A 16,015-nucleotide genomic window follows, 5' to 3' on the forward strand; every position below is an offset into this window, starting at 1 on the left:
ACAGTCACTCGGTTGTGTAGCTATCCTCTAAAAGATGAACGTGAGGCAGCCATTTATCTACCTATGACATTGTGATTTAATTTCTCATTTAACACAAACTACTGTTTTAAATACTGCTATTTTTAGGTGGTATTTACAAATGGGAGAAAATCATAAGAAATGTTCCATATAAATAAAATTTAGTATTATTATTAATTGGAGAAAATCAGAAGAAATGTACTCTATAAATAAAGTTTAGTATGATTATTAATTATGGCTACACTGCGTTACAATAACGAGAAACAATAACTAGTAAAATAAATAAATAAACAAATAAGAAAGCAAAACAAAACGTTTCTGGATACATTTTTGGGAAATTTGGTCATCAGATCTGTTGAATTTATTTTGTGAAAATTGAGACGTGAGCCCATTTTTCAGAGCTGCAGCCACATGCAGTACAGTGCAGCATGTGATGAACAGCACTGTCAGGACACAGGTCAAGCCTGCTGCAGCACCATCACTTTGATTATCCTGCTTTTTTGCACTTTGTCAACTCCTACAGTCATGTCAGAATCTTTTTTCAGCTGGAATACACGTATACAAACACACACGGACACACACAACTGTATATATGCAGAATTCACTTAAATCTTCAGCTATTATACAGCTATTAAATTCATTCTAATCAGTCTAGAGCCTCTGTCAGGCTAGAGAGCTCTCCCTAGTCTCTCCAAGCAGGTTTTTTTTTTCTCTGTTCTGTCTAATATTGAGTGTGGATTTATTTGATAGGCTGCTCACAAAGAAAGGGGTGCTTAAAGGGGTGACCCCATTGGCTGTTTTTGTTCCCATGTCAGAGCCTGAATTATAGCGAGGAAATGCTTTCGGTAACCGCAAGACATTTTGCCAAAAAAAAAGAAGTTTGATCACCGTTTTGTCAGTGGGGCTGGGAATCTATTTCTCTCAGTGTGTGTATGGGACCATTTCACTTCTGTGTTTATGCTCGATCAGGACCCCGTTTCCTGTACGCTCCTGCCCTGGTCAGTGCCCGCTCAGATTCGATGCCATTTAAATGCAGAAAAACTACTTTGTTGTCCTTTGATTCAAATGGTCTAATTGCTTACGGTATCCGTTTAATCATGAGAATGCATTTTGTATCCAAAGATAAAGTGCAAAAACAATGGGCTTTTTAAAAGATGTTGGTTTTGGACTTGAACAGAGAAATTCTGTTTATCACGTACGCTCTAACACACACATACACACACACACACACACACACACAGTATAACAGCCCGTTTAATCTATATAAACTGCCTATATAAACACATTCCTTTTTCCACACCTTATCTTAATCTTGTCCATCAGCTTCTGAACTGGGGCTTTAGCCTGCGCGTCTTATTCAGAGAGCTTTGCCACTGTTTACTAAACCTCTGTTTACTTCAGTAGCTCTCTTCAATGCGACACGATTTGTAGATGAAAAGAAAGCAAAGCCGTGGTGGGGGTGGGGTGGGGTTTATTTTGGATTAAAAAAGAAAAAAGACGCTGATTAAAAAAGTATTCGTATGTCATTTTGGCACGAGAGGTATTTTACAAACAGTAGCTAATAGTAGACACGATGAAGTCGGGCTCTTGATGTCGGAAGGCTCGCGGATGATTCCGACCGTCGTGTGTATTTATGGCAGGCACGCTGTTGCTCTTAAACAGCGAGGTGTTTACACTGCGAGGTTTGCTTTTACCACGAAAACCCCTCCCAAGCGTTCCGAGGGACGGAGTAAAAGATCTACAGTAACACTCCTCTGTTGTGTTAGCCTTTTTAACAAACCCATTAGGGACAGATCACCTCCCACCACCAGAGAGAGAGAGAGAGAGAGAGAGCAGGGGCTTAAAAACTCAGTGACCTCTGACCTTGACCTTTGGCCCGCGGGCTCGCGCTCAGGCGGAGGGGGGAGAGGCTCGGAGGGGTTTGGGTTACCGAGGCCAGGGATTCATTAACAAATATCTGTCTGTTTGCTCCGGCGATCGGGGGGGCCGTGTTTTAGACCCGGCGTTCCGAGCCTGGAATGCCAGCCGGCCGGACTGTCAGTGTCACTCAAAGCCGAGGTTCGAGAGGGAGGGGGCCACGCCCCCTTTACCTGCCCGACCCGCCGCTCTCCTTTTATTGGACGGAGCCCGGGAGGCGGTCGGGGGGGGGGGGGGGCCCACAGCGCACGTTACGGGTCACGTGACGTTCGACGTCCCCGAAGGAAAAAATAAAATCGAGACAATCGGGCGACGGGCGCGTTTGCTCATCCGTACCATTGGAGGTTAAGGGAGAGAGAGAGGAGGGAGTTCTCTCTAGAGCCTCTAGCGCCCCCCGATGGGCAGAATGGGGATGCTTTCTCTGTTTCGCTCCGTGGCTGTAACCAGGAGCGGGTTGCTTTGTCTCATCAGATGCCCGACGGCAGCTGCGTAGCGCGGTACGGACACTGAGTCACTGCTGTTGTGACTTCAGAACAGGGTGAAGTTAAGGCCAGCGTGCTGTTGGGATAATTAAAACCTCCACAGTCCCTTTGGACATTTTTTTTTTTGTAAAAGACAAGCACAAGTAATGTGAATTCCTGAGTGCTTTTGAGCCATTCCAAAAAAACACCCACAACGTGTATTGCTAGCTGTTACGAACACTGAGATGCAAGCTGAATCTGTTTTTATTCATCACGCACTGGTACTATATAAACGACGGTCTATATACGTAACTGTGATGTATAGTCATTTTGACTATTTATGGACTCAAAGTTCTCTTGAGCATAATGAAAATTATGTTGCTATAAAGGGGGACTTTCGGGGTCGGTGTTTTAACTTTATTCTTTTATTTTATCTCTGTTTACTGCTGTTCTGACTTTTCAGTACTTATTCCACTGCTAAAGCCCATTAGTGGTGTCAGATCTGTTCATGTGAAATGTTGTAATGGTGTCACGCTCGATCCTTTTAGAACACGTTCACATGAGGGGAAAGCTCGGTGTGTCTAGAAGCGTTAAAATTAGTCCCAACGTTTACCCGCAGGGTCATGAGCCGAATTCTGTAATTGCCCTTGTAATTGGGACGGGTACATCTGTTTTAGCACGAGGCCAATCTTTGAAGACGGATTACTGCGCTCAGCCTGGTCTCTCGGGCTAGGTGTAAAAAGGGACACGTCCAAACCGCTTTAAAACCTTTTTTAAAAAAACAACAAAAAAAGAAGAGGACGTGGGTGTATTTGTTTTCAGTCGACGGGGCTATTCACCCGGTTTCAGAAGCGTCGGCACCTCTTTGTGCTGACCTGCGCTCCCTCTGACAGCGCCTGAATGGGACGGCTGGCGGTCGAACCCGAGGCCGTGTTTGCACAGGGCTTTTCGGAGGGGAACGGCCCGCACACCTACGTCTCTGATGCAGGAGCCCGGGAGAGGGTGGCGGGAATGAGCTCCTGCTCGCGTATGGGGGGGGGGGGGGGAGAAAGGGAACCCGCGTTTGCGATTGGCCAGCAGGTAGAACAAGCGGGGGGGTTGAATCAAATGACCTTTACTGATAGCAGCAACCCAAATTTTACAAGTGATTCTTTGGGGGTCTGTGGGGGAATCAAACAGCCTTTACTGATAGCTGCCTGCAACTCTACTTTCACAAGTGATCTTTTTTTGGGGTGGGGCGGGTGGGGAATCAAGCGACCTTCACTGATAGCTGCAACTCTAATTTTACATGTGTTTCTTTTTTTTGGGGGGGGGGGCAGGGTGGGGTAAGAGTAATGTGATAAGGAAGCCCTTTGATTTCCTGTTAGTGTCGGAGGCTGTGATCAATCGAGCCTGTCGCACTGTAACGCGCTCTCCCAATCAATCTCTGGCTGAGTCACATGGCCCCGAGCCTCGGCCAAACCAAACCAAATATTTCATATAAAATGTAAAACATGCGTCCCGCAATAAACATGCGCCGTTTCGGGGGAAAAGGAAAAGGCGGCGACCCGTCGGGGCTGAAAAATGATTCTGACCGTAACTGCGAGCCCTCCGCCGGAGAGCCGTTTATTTACCCAGATTGGATAGAGTGGCACGCCATCATTACCGCGTCGCCAAAGGTCCTATTCACCCTCCATTTCCTCTGCTTCTCTCGCGGGGGAATATCGTCTCGGAATGAGAGAGAGAGAGAGGGAGAGAGGGAGAGAGGGAGGGAGAGAGGCTCCCACATCTATCTTGCGACGCTCCCGACCCGGGAGAAGCAGGGTTTACCCGGGCCTCCCTCGCTTCTCCGCGTGTTATCCAATTACGTTTTCCCACTCCGTCTAAAAAGGTTTCTGGGATTTTCTGGGAAAAGTCCCTCCGGGGCGGCTCGCGTTCCCGCTATTATTACTACTGTATACATTATCCGTACCTGTGTACATTACTTTTGACTTTTCGCGTTTCGGATTTCCGCACTTAATTGTTATGAGAGAGAGTTTCCAGCGAGGCGAACGTTGAGCCCAATCAGCGCGCTCTCCGTTAAATCCGCCAGCTTGCAAAAAAGTACTTTAGGGGCGTGTGTGTTTTTTCTTCTGCGCGTTTCCTCGTCTGCTTTCAAACTGTTTTGGCCTTTGCTGAGTTGTTTATTGTCACAGTGTTTCTGGAGGGGTAATGATGCGTACGAAATAATGGCGGATGATGAGGAAGAAAGGCCTGCGTGTTTTTTTTTTCAGCCCTTCTGAAATTTCACTTCATTCCGTGCCACAGGCCCTGAAACAACAGAGAAAAGTGAGCGTGTGTGTGTGTAAATGTGTGTGACAGCGTGTGCGTGTGTGTGTGTGTGTAAATGTGTGTGACAGTGTGTGCATGTGTGTGTGTGTAAATGTATGTGACAGCGTGTGCATGTGTGGGTGGGTGGGTGTGTGTGTGTGTGTGTGTGCATATGTGTGTGAGTGTCTGTGTGTATGTGTGTGTCTGTGAGCGTTGTGTGTGTGTGTGTGTGTGTGTGTATGTGTATGTGTATGTTTATAAGTGTATGTGTGTCTTTGGCATGGCGGGGGGGGGGGGGCAGTGGTTTCCAGTTTCTTCGCTCAGCCCTGTAATGAATCACACTGTGGGGGGGCCTATAATCCCTACGCCTCCTTTTCCCCAGTCATCTTCAAACCCCATTTTTACAGAGAGTGGTCCGACAGCCTAACTGGAGCTTGTTTGGGGCGGGGGGGAGAGGCAGGGGGGCAGGGGGGTAGTGAGTTACAGATGCAAATGGAGGGTGGAGGGAGGGCAGCGATGTGCGGGGGGGGGGGGCACAGGTGCGCTGCAGTTAAAAGTGTTCGGACCCTCGCCGCGGCGCAGCGTGGCGGGGGGCTGATATGGTGCTGAAAGCCGGGCTGGTTTACCCCACCCCACCCCCCCGCAACCCCTCCACGCAGGGGCCTGCATTAGAGAGGGTGATGACAGTAACAGTTGGTAGACTGGGTTTCACCTGAGAGGAGCGAGGCGGAGAATGGATGAAGAAGCTCTAATGTACTGGTGCTGGGGAGGAGAAAAAAGAAAAAAAAAAGAAGAAGAACGCCTTCCCTTAGTTAACCTTTGACCCCGGGGATGTTCCCACACAGGGAGAGGGCGCGGCCTGAAGCTCGCGTTCACATGCCGTCACTGCGGGCGGCTCTTAAACAGTGCGGGCCCCGGCTCCGCTGGCCCTCTGACACCGAGCAAGACTTACAAGTTTACCTAGCGTACGTAAATCAGCCTAAAATACGACTCGAGTGCGAAAATAGAGACAGTGGTGGCTCCTTATGGCAGTGGAATTAGCCTAGCGGCAGACCCTGATAGAGATGAGCAGGCTGAAAGAAACACACACACACACGTGCGCACACACACGCGCACACACACACATGCACGCGCACATCGCTGCATGCATGCACACACAGGTGCCTTTTTTTTTTTTTCTAGGCCCGAGCTACAATTCACCCCAAGGCTTAAAGCCATGAATCAAGTCAGAAGAAGAGAGGGTTTGGAAAATAAACAGACACCATTGGTCCCCTTTTCTCTCCAGATTTATTGAGGTGGTCGGACTGAATGGGGTGGGCAGCCCGACTGTCCCATGCTTGAGTGGCCAGCCTGACATGCCCCCCTCCCACCCCCTGCCCCCCAGGTGAGTGGGTCAGGGGGTCAGTGACACCCCACTGACCTACCTGACACACAGGGGTCAGGGAGAGGTGGCACAGCCAAAGAGGACAAAGTCACCAATCAGTGCCTTTAACAAAAAATTTAATTGTTTTTTTATTTTTTTTACAGATTGTAATATTGGTATGTCTCATCATAATTCTTCAACCAGGGGCAGAGTTTTGGTTCAAACCCGAGGCCTTTCAAATTTTACGGAATGTCAGAGAGCAGTATTGAGAATTTAGCTGCTTTGTGGGGAACAGAAGTGCTTGTCGAGCCAAGGCACTGCATTTATATTTTTATATATGCGTTTTGTACGTGTGTGCGCCTGTGTGTGCGCACGCACTAGTTCCAGAAATTTGTCTTGGTTAAATGCTGCTTGTCCAAAACTGCTTATAGAAGGGGAATACAGTACTTCCACGCACCCCTTTGTAAAACTGGCCCAACTGGATGGAAAATTTGTTTTATTGAAAAATATTGTGAGCACAATAAAGGTTTGAGTAACACATTCGTCTCAAAACGACTACTCTGGTACCATCAGCAGTACATTTATGAATTATTCTTGATTAAACGAAAACTGAAAGTGCTATTATTAAGAGTGGTCAGCGTTTTGATTACATTCGAGTCTACTTCTGGGCAGTACATCTTGCGAGAACAGAGTAGATATTAAAAACATATGTACGCAGCTCATAGCCGTGATTGCGCCATACTAGTGTTCAGGTGGCCGAAACTGTCTGCCGGTCTTCCGAAGTGCCTGTCTGGTTCGTGCACGGTTCCTTTTTTACCATGACCGCGGTTCCACAGACAGCGACTGTGTGTGTCCGTACCGTAGCGCTTGCTGGTTATTTACAGCAACTCGGGGACGTACTGTTTGTCTAAGTAGCAGACCTTGTTAACCCCGAGCCTATAAATTCATGACAAATGTTTCTTTTTCTTCCTCGGGGTCAAATCGGTTTGGGGAAGAGGCAAGCCGTCTCCGCCTTCGGACTCGCCGACGTTGTTGGTATTGTTATCATTTTCAATATTATTGCTGCCATTATTTACGAGGCAGACCTTCCATAGTTCTCTTCGCTTCGCCCCGATTTATGCAAAAAAAAAAAGAAAAAGTACCTGCGGCATGTCAGACCTTAACAATGGTGTATTGTGCGTATTCCCTAGGTTGGTGGATTAAGGATGCAAGGAATTTTTCGTGAAACTCAAAAAAAAACAAAAAAAAAACGGTTAAGCGCGATTCTGGAAAGTGGCTTTTTTCTTGGATGAGAGATGATTTATTTCCCTCTCATTTGGAGGAGAGCGGCTCGAGAGATACCGGTTGTCAGGGGATGCTCTCAACCGTTGCCTTGGTGAAATTTATGGAAACGGCAACCCGTTCCCCTTCACAGCTGATCATTTTTCCATGCAGGTTGGGTCTCCATCTCGGAACTTTGTGAACTCCGGCAGGATGAACCGGACGCGAGATGGTCCTGCAGGAGAAACACTCCCGTCTTAATTCAATCGCGGCGCTAATATTTATGTGCCGCTTTTAAAAATAGTCTCTTGCGTCTGACCTGTTTTTTCGTCGTTTGCATCTTAAAACATCTTAAAAGTGAATTAGTCAAAGATGTGATATCCAAGGAATCAGGTGGCACCCTTTTGACGTCGATTCGTCTTCCAAGAGGGAGATCTCAAAATGCCTAAGTCTTAGCACCACCTGCAGTTCTTGTGCAAATACACCATCTGGGACATGCCCCTTAGGAAGCAGCCTAAAATATGAAGTATTATACATACAAATACAGAATCAATAATTTTTATATTTAAAACATTTTGTATCTCCTGGATCATTCTGCATTTGCATAGAGTAGGCTACAACTGGTATTGGTGTTGTAATATTCCAGTTTCCTGGACATTACATTCTTTGATTTTTTAAAACCGACTTGACACTTCAACCCTGAGCCACCTAAATGGTTTCTGATTGGTATTACAAACCACCTATTACACTGGGATGATGAGGCAAAGGCAGAATCTCAGGTGTGCAGGGATTTTTTGGGGGTCTGTTGTGATGAATGGTGTCAGTGGGGTTTTTTTCTAGAAGACGAAAGCGTGAAAGGGGCCAGAGAGAGAGAAGAATGGAGCCATTACTCTGCAGCTGACAGTGCAACACATCCCCTGTTCTCCTCTCAGTCAATTACAGGTGAACACAAATACCTGGACCATGATTGATGGAGGCCGTACAAGATTGACACTGATAGCGTGGGGGGGGGGGGGGGGGGGAGGGGGGGGGAAGAGCAGAGGAGACTACGCTTCCTGTGCAGTCCGTCTAATCTCCAGCATCTTAATAAAACGGAGAAATGAACGCACCCGTCAACCCCCCCCCCCCCCCCCCCCCCCAGCCCTCAGCCCTGTCTTGGGTCATATTGGAGGGGGTTGGACCAGATCTCAAAGCCTTCACCCCCCCCCCCCCCCCCTCATAGGACGACCCCGAACCTTCACCAGAGGGGGCGGGGCAGATCGGGTTTCGGGGGGGGGGGGGGCTCCACGGCCAGCGGTCAGCACTTGCACACGAGTGACCCCCGGCGGTCAGATAAGATCGCTCGGGCCGGGGCGGGAGGGGCGGGGGGGGTCGGGGGGACCCTCGGACCCGTGTCCCAGCCCGGGCTGGGCGCTCATCCATCACAGGCAGCACAATACAGCTGTCAGCCGCGCTGGCGCTCTCCTCCGGGCACGTCGGCTGACCGCCCGCCCGCTCGCTCGCCGTGACAGGGCGGACGGGTCCTGATAGGCCGGGGAGGGCCTCGAGGAGCCTCAGACCTCCTCGTTCTGACGGTCTCTCAGCTCTTCTGCCACTTAAAAATATATGCTACTCAGTTTCCTCATGTTGAGTCTACTTATTTATTAAGACCCAATTTTTACTCTTTAAAACCTTTTTTTGGCTTCAGTGTTTGTCCTCCACATGTTTTTTGTCAGGTATTTTGCACTGCTGAAAGACCAACTCAAATCCCTCAAAAGGGACAATAAATGTTCTCCTTAATTGAATTGTGCTGCTGTTTTTGACTAATGTTTCTTCTTCCCTTTTTTTCTTCAAAGCAAAGGCTTCCAAAACGTGTTGATGAGGAGAAGTGGCTTCTATTGGCGGTGAAGTGGGCTGTCGGCTTTTCCATAAAAGACCAGGGTGACGGCAAACCAAGCGACCAAGTCGTGACCCGTCTAGCAAAAAAAAAAGAAAGAGAGGCACACCAGAAATAATAAAATGGCGGGAGAAAAAAAAACCCCACAGGCCACCCAGCCCCCAGCCCCCAGCCCCAAGAAAAAATAAAAACATTTGAACTGTTGGTCAAACCTTGTTCAATGCAGTATTCTGAGGAATACGCGCTCTGCTTGAGCCAAAAGGTGCGTGTGTCACCACTCCATCGGTGTAAAATACTGCCCCCCCCCCCCCCACACACACACACACACACACACACAGCAGAGCACATCTGTACACACAACATCACCCTCTTTGGTCAAGCCGAGTTTTATGATGTTTTCTGAAAGTCGCGCTACGCTCGCGCTGCGCTGTGAAAAATAACGGCTTCGTCGGGGATGGCGGTTGTGTCGCTCGCTGTGTTTGAAGCACAGCACTGAGGCGGTTCTCTTGTCCTGGCAGCGCGGAGTTTGTCCTTGTAGGAAGAAATGTAGAAAACACAGAAACACAGAACTTTCGCATCCGAAACCTGGGCTGAAAGTTTGGCAAAGGAGAATTTAAAAAGCAGAACTGCAGAAAACGGTGATAACTGTGGTAGTGTGAAAACAGGAGATGACATTACACGTACTGCTTTTCAATGGGCCTCTGTGCCTGCCTTCTTGGTGATAGTGCATTTTTGTATTCTTGAGAATAAAAATGATGTTCTCCACTACTGTCCAACACTCTGGATGAGAGTGTCTGCCAAGTGTTTATAATGTAATACAATACAATGTAATGTAAATGACCATCAGCAGATTTGTCCTTGTCTCCGTTTTTAAAAAAAACATACAAAACCTAGAGTGCTCTGGAGAGGAGTGTGAATGTCTGGCTTATTTACTTTTTGCACAGCAAGGAGTTTTCAATATCCTTTTTAACACAGTGCTGGAAACAAAACCAATGTTAGGTGAAATCCCCTGTCAGCATCCAGGCATATAGCAGCGCTCTTAAGTCTCACGCTTCAGACAAGAGACTTGTGTACTGAGGACCAATCACGTGCTCATACAGCAAGTTCTGAAATCTCATGCATTTCAGTGAGGGCTCACATGCTGAGTTTGCGGTGTTTCAAAAGACGAGTTTAGTAGCCTATCGGCTAAAATTAAAGTAGCAAAAAATGTCTGCCCTCTGCAGTTATATTTATTTTCCCATTGACAGTCACTGCCCCCTGTCCCCACCTTTGGAAATTTGTTGGCAGTCTCAAACCGGTCCTGAGTTCCAACCGTGGCAGTAGCTAAAACCTCACCCATTGGGATTTTTAAAATTTTAGAGCTCTGCTATAGGTGCATAAATGTGAACTGTGCAGCCCTGCTTGTGGACTCTAAAAGTCTACGCTTCCCACTATAAAAGTCACTGCACTGTAAGCCAGGAGGGCCAGAGAGTCTTTCTGCTCCATGTCATGTTAGCTGACCAGCTGCTTATTTTTCCAAATTCTGTGGAGAGATAGCGTGAGGTAAGGGGGGTGGTGGGGGGGGGGGGGGGGGGGGGGGTATGGGTTAACCGCTCGCCCCTATTAATCAAGTCCCCGAGTCCGGGGCTCCACTTAGACGAAACGGCTGCGTTCCCCGATGCTGCCCCGCAGCAGAGGGGACGGGCCCTCGCCGCGAGCCTGGAGCTCCCAATCGAAGGCCTATCCATCAGCGTCAGGGGCCCGGCTGAACTGGCAGCTCTGGCGGGAGGGGCCGGTTAAGGGGCCCGGGAGGTCTTTGCCTGGGCCTTTTTGTGTCTGCCGCCAAACGGGGCAGCGGGAGCAGCGGGTACCTCGTCCCGCGACCCTTAAGTGTGTATAAATATATTTGGTGCGGTCTGGGTTTGCTCAGAGCGCGAGATGGCTATCTGGTGGTGCCTGGGCTTGCGGGTTCTCGCGTGCTCTTATGCCAGTGCCACAAGAGGTGAGGGAGGGTTAGAGGGGAGAGAGCCTGTAGAGGGTGCCTTTCTGATGAGGCCAGTGTTCGTTTGGGGTCAAATTTATTCCATATAATTGCTCAGATATAAGACTGGAACTTTAAGACTGGCAGTCAGAGACGATGTGATAAATAGCAGCCAACTGCCATCAAAGTTATTTTCGTAAATTTCATATGTTTGATTTATGCATGATTTCCATCAAATTCAATGCAGCCAGAGTAGTCGGGAGTCCACAGTGGAAATAAGTTTTGAAACTTTTTTTGTAATCCTCCAAAACAGTTACTTTGGCTGTTAATGCCTTTTAATTTTAAAATACACGAACAAACAAAACGTAATGCGACAAACCACAATGAAATTTCTGTCAGTTCACATCACCAGCACACAAGCTGTTTGTAATTTGTCCATTCTGCATTGGTTCCAATATCTGTGGCTTTAGTCTTTTCCTATGTGGCCCAGTAGACTGTTGAAAAATCCAGAAAAAAGCGTATTTTAGCTGCTGCAGAAACAGATATGCTGTTCAAGAGGAGTGATATTATGAGAACATAGGCTGCCACCTAGTGGATTGTCCTGTGTCATACAACTAAATGCTTTGGGTAATGAATATATCCCAAATGTTTGCTTTGCCCTCCAGTGATACATTTTAGATTTACAGTGGCAGCATTGAGGCTTTAACAAGTGTATGTACACAATATTTGTATTTGATATATCTGTGTTTAAACAGAATTAGTAAATTGAAATTTGAAGAGATTCCATTTGGTGACTTTTAATTTGTCGTGGACCTAAAATGCACCACCCAGCGTAGTGCCTTTATGAGCGAGGGAGAGAGAGAAAAAATAAACACTACAGTTTCCTTCTGTGTTTAAAGTACTTCATTAGTTGAGTGACAGCTTGTCTGTGGGAGAGTACTGTGAATGGGGAGGGGGTGGAGGGTGAGGGGAGGGGCAAAGACAGGTTGAGGGGCATCTTCCCATAGTAGAGGGCTTTCTGTCAGCAGCCCAGCTCTCATCACGGACAGGAACAAGAGTCCCCTCTCCAGGAAGTCCACCGTTGTGTCCCTTTGGTCAACTAGATCCCCCTGGTGACTGACATGACAGTGAGGCTAGAGGGAGGCCAATCTGATGTTTCAATCCTAAGTGACGCTCACCCCTCCAGAACAGACACACACACACACACACACACACACACACACATACACTTAAATATTTCAATGTCTGCCCTTCTAGCTTATCACGAGCCTGAAAAAACTGGGGGATCCAAAAGCAATTAAATGTCAGCACACTGTGATGTGCAGTAGCTAAGGTGTCAAGATGTAAGATCGTAATCAGATGGACTGTTTTGTACACGCCAGGAGAATGTAATTGGAAAGGGGGATTCACACAGTGGCCCAAATAAAACTTGGCTTCGGCAATACTGAAAATTCCCTTGCTCCTGTCATACCTTTGACTCCTTAAACTTGACTCACATTGTAGCATTTGTTATGCCATCTTCCAGAGCTCTCAAATTGAAAATGGTGACAATGGGAAAGGGAAAGATGAAACCACATCAGTGTCGCCAAACTATCCCAGACGAATGATTTTGTCCCGAAATTTGTCTTATAATTAACATCTTTCTTCGTTGGCCTTGGTGGATACAAAAGGAAATCTCTGTCTTGCCTGGAGAATGGGATAATTACCCGAGCTGGTGATGACAGGCTGGGGGCTATGCTCTTGGTAGGCGTAGCAGCGAGAGCCTTTGGCCGAACAGACTGATTGAGACGAGGGTAACTCGAGATGACAGGACAGTCCAGGTAATCACAGCATATCATTAACATTTTGGGGGTTTACTTAGGGATGTGTGAGTGGCCTCAACACTAAACTTCAAGTTGAAGATCTTGCTCAGAAAAATGTCTTATAAGCCTATTCTGTTTTTAAGTATTTGAATAACCATTTTGAACGCATTTCCTACCACTGAGCCCTGTACTGCCCTACAGGTATGCCCAAAGGAACTTTAAAATGATACTGATCCTAACATTTGCCAAAGGCTACAAATATGTAGGCCTAACGTTATCTAAATTAACCCAGGATTTTCAACTGAATCAGATTAATCCAATCAGTAGGCTATCACTTTTTAATTAAACTAAATTAATGTACAAATTTTAAATGTTAATCGAAAACAGGTGTCATGTCTTATTAGGCTATACACTCATTTTCGATGCGGAGGATGAACGCGTTTTGAATCGAAAGCCAACCTACCCTGCCGCTTGCGTTTAACGTGACGTTCTTGAGTGTCTGCACGCGCCGGTGCGTTAAAAGCCGTTACTGTTATCAAGCAGCGGTTACTATCTAATATTTATGCTTGTATTTAGCGTAACTATCCAAGCTATTTTGGGCGCTATCATGAAACCCATCTATCGTCCTCCGGTGAAAAATGGGTAAGGGAAGGCTTCATAGAAGTAACAGTTAGCGCACGTTATTGAAAACGTTAGTGTTGCAGTAGGCTACTGTATATTTGGCCACATTGAGAAGTGCGCACGTGTAGACTACGAGGTTGCTATGTTGGCCAGATCAAATTATCGTAGGTTAAGTTAGAGACATTTTGGCAGATTACATTTTGCCGCAGGTTATTGTCAAGTGGGTGGGTGTGCAGTTTCACGGATAACCACACTTTGACCGCATCATTATACGGGTCAATTCCATAACAGTTGAAGTAATTAATTTAAAATTCCTGGTAGAACATTATGAGCATTTTTCAATTCGTGAGTGGAATTGCCTGAAGTTAATTAAAATAGAATATGACTGTTGATGTTGATAATAGCATTAGCAATCAAACCAAAATACGAAATATATTTATTTAGGCATATTTATGTGTTTTTTGCATTATAAGTTGCATTATATGCTTGTCGCAATTACTAAGCATGCAGTGCCTAAGATGCACCTGTGCTTTATGATAACAGACTAAGACAATGAGGAGATGTAGTTGAATCTCTTGGTAAAAAACATTTTTAAAAAGTCTCAATCTGAGAAATTAGGCTGTGCTATACTTATAGTCTAGTTTCAGGATTTCACGTGGGAGGTTTGTGAAATGTGATCCAGGCGTAGCAGGAATGACTTATGTTATAATCTGGTTTCCTCAGGCTGCCAGAAGAAAGAGAAACGGCGAAAAAAGACCGAACAGGCCAAAAGCAGCCGGGTATAAAGCTCATCTATGCATCATTCCCATGCTCATGAAATATTACACACGAATGGACTGCGTTCTGGGATTGTTTTCCATGAGATAGATTCAGTCAAGTGGCATGTGGATTTCATTCAGAGCTGCCATATTCAACAAGTAATAGGGGGGTAAAAAAACAGAAGGATGCACGTTTTTTTTCTTCAGCTGTTCTGTTGTGAACTGGCACACATTATAATTGCTCAGAGCGCTGTGACATTCTGTAGTTTCTGATGTTCAGCTGTCGGGGTGAATTAGCATTACTGTCTGATGATGAGCAGGGAGACGGTGTAACGGTGCTGACGGTTAATGCCTCATAATGAATATGGAGATTATGTGATGTTTTGGGGATTCTAATCATTACCGGTGCCTACTGTACCTGCTCTGTACCTTCTGCTACTGTCTTGTATTCCTGATGGTAGCGCTGATGGCTCCTGCTTTGTCAGGCCCTCTGGTTAAGAGCATCTGTCGGGTGTCAGTAATGTAATGCAGTTGTTATAATGGTTCCTCACTGTTTCAGGAGGAGGCGTCTCCAGTATAGCGCCAGGCCCAAACCCCGCCCCCGAACTGAGCAAGCGATGGCTGCGCAAGTCTTCGTACCTCCCGGCCCGGAAGAAGATCCAGCTGCCGGTGACCCCGTTCTGGAAGGGCGCCCCCTACCCGCGGCCGCTGGTGAAGTACACCTCCGCCCTGCCGCTCAGACGGGCCAGGCTCCGACGCAAGGCGCCCCTCCCCCCGTGCGCCGGCCGGGCCGCTTTCGCCAAGCCCGCGGCCGCGCGTCTCCAAGCCCCGCCCCGGCTCCGCTCCGGCCAATCCGGGACGTCCCAGAAACCTGCCGCCGCTCAGGAAAGGGGGGGCGGGACGAGCCGGTCCCTCCGACCCCGCCCCGGCCCCGCCCCCCTCCAGACGCGCACCCAGGTGCCGCCCAACACCCCCCAGCGGAACGGGGCGCCGCCGGAGGGGGGGAGAGGCGGGGACGGGGCGGGTGCGAACAAGGCCTCCAAAGCGGTCAGGTCCCTTCAGCTCTGCAGCCCTAACTCCGCCTCCAACTCCTCCCCCTCCCCGCCCCCGTCCCCCTCCCCCCTCCAGCGGCGACGCACGCGCTACCTGTCCCGGCGCTACCTGCAGCAGATGGAGTGGTACAGGGCCCTGCGCAAGGAGAAGAAGCTGAGGGACGCTCGCAGACGATTGGACGAGCTCTGCAGCATGGTCTCCCCCCACCCCCCTCCGTACACCCCAGGCCCCGCCTGGGTCGAACACAGAGGCGGAAAATTCAGGTTCAGGAAGTAAAAGTCCTCCCCGGTATTTTGTTCCAATCATTTAGTTTTGCTCATTAGTGCAGTTCCTCAGTCTGGACCTATAACTAATTCGTGAAATTTGCTGGCTTGTAACCTAAAGGTCACAGGCTTGATTCCCAGGGTATGACACTGCCGTTGTACCCTTCAGCAAGGTATTTACATTGCCTTAGTGTAGATCCAGCTGTATAAACGGATGTAATGTAAATGCGGTATTAAAAACTTGTGCTAGTCGTTCTGAATTAGAGCATCTGCTAAATGTCTAATGTATTCTAATGGGTGGAAGAAACACATGGCAGGACTTTTACTTTCTGACTTTCCACCTCTGGTCAAACACATATTATTTATGGATTACA

General features: G+C 47.7%; 1 long non-coding RNA gene across 1 annotated transcript in view; it reads left to right on the forward strand.

The window, feature by feature from the left end:
• Nucleotides 1–15,215, forward strand: part of LOC118237307 — a 105,846-nt gene extending 90,631 nt beyond the window's left edge. Inside the window, exons 3-4 of the long non-coding RNA XR_004767144.1 lie at nucleotides 14,291–14,346; nucleotides 14,885–15,215. This is a non-coding gene — a long non-coding RNA (uncharacterized LOC118237307). The remainder of the gene's footprint in view (nucleotides 1–14,290; nucleotides 14,347–14,884) is intronic.
• Nucleotides 15,216–16,015: the final 800 nt, after the last annotated feature.

Source organism: Anguilla anguilla, chromosome 10 (genome assembly GCF_013347855.1).
Source record: "Anguilla anguilla isolate fAngAng1 chromosome 10, fAngAng1.pri, whole genome shotgun sequence".
NCBI lineage: Eukaryota > Metazoa > Chordata > Actinopteri > Anguilliformes > Anguillidae > Anguilla > Anguilla anguilla.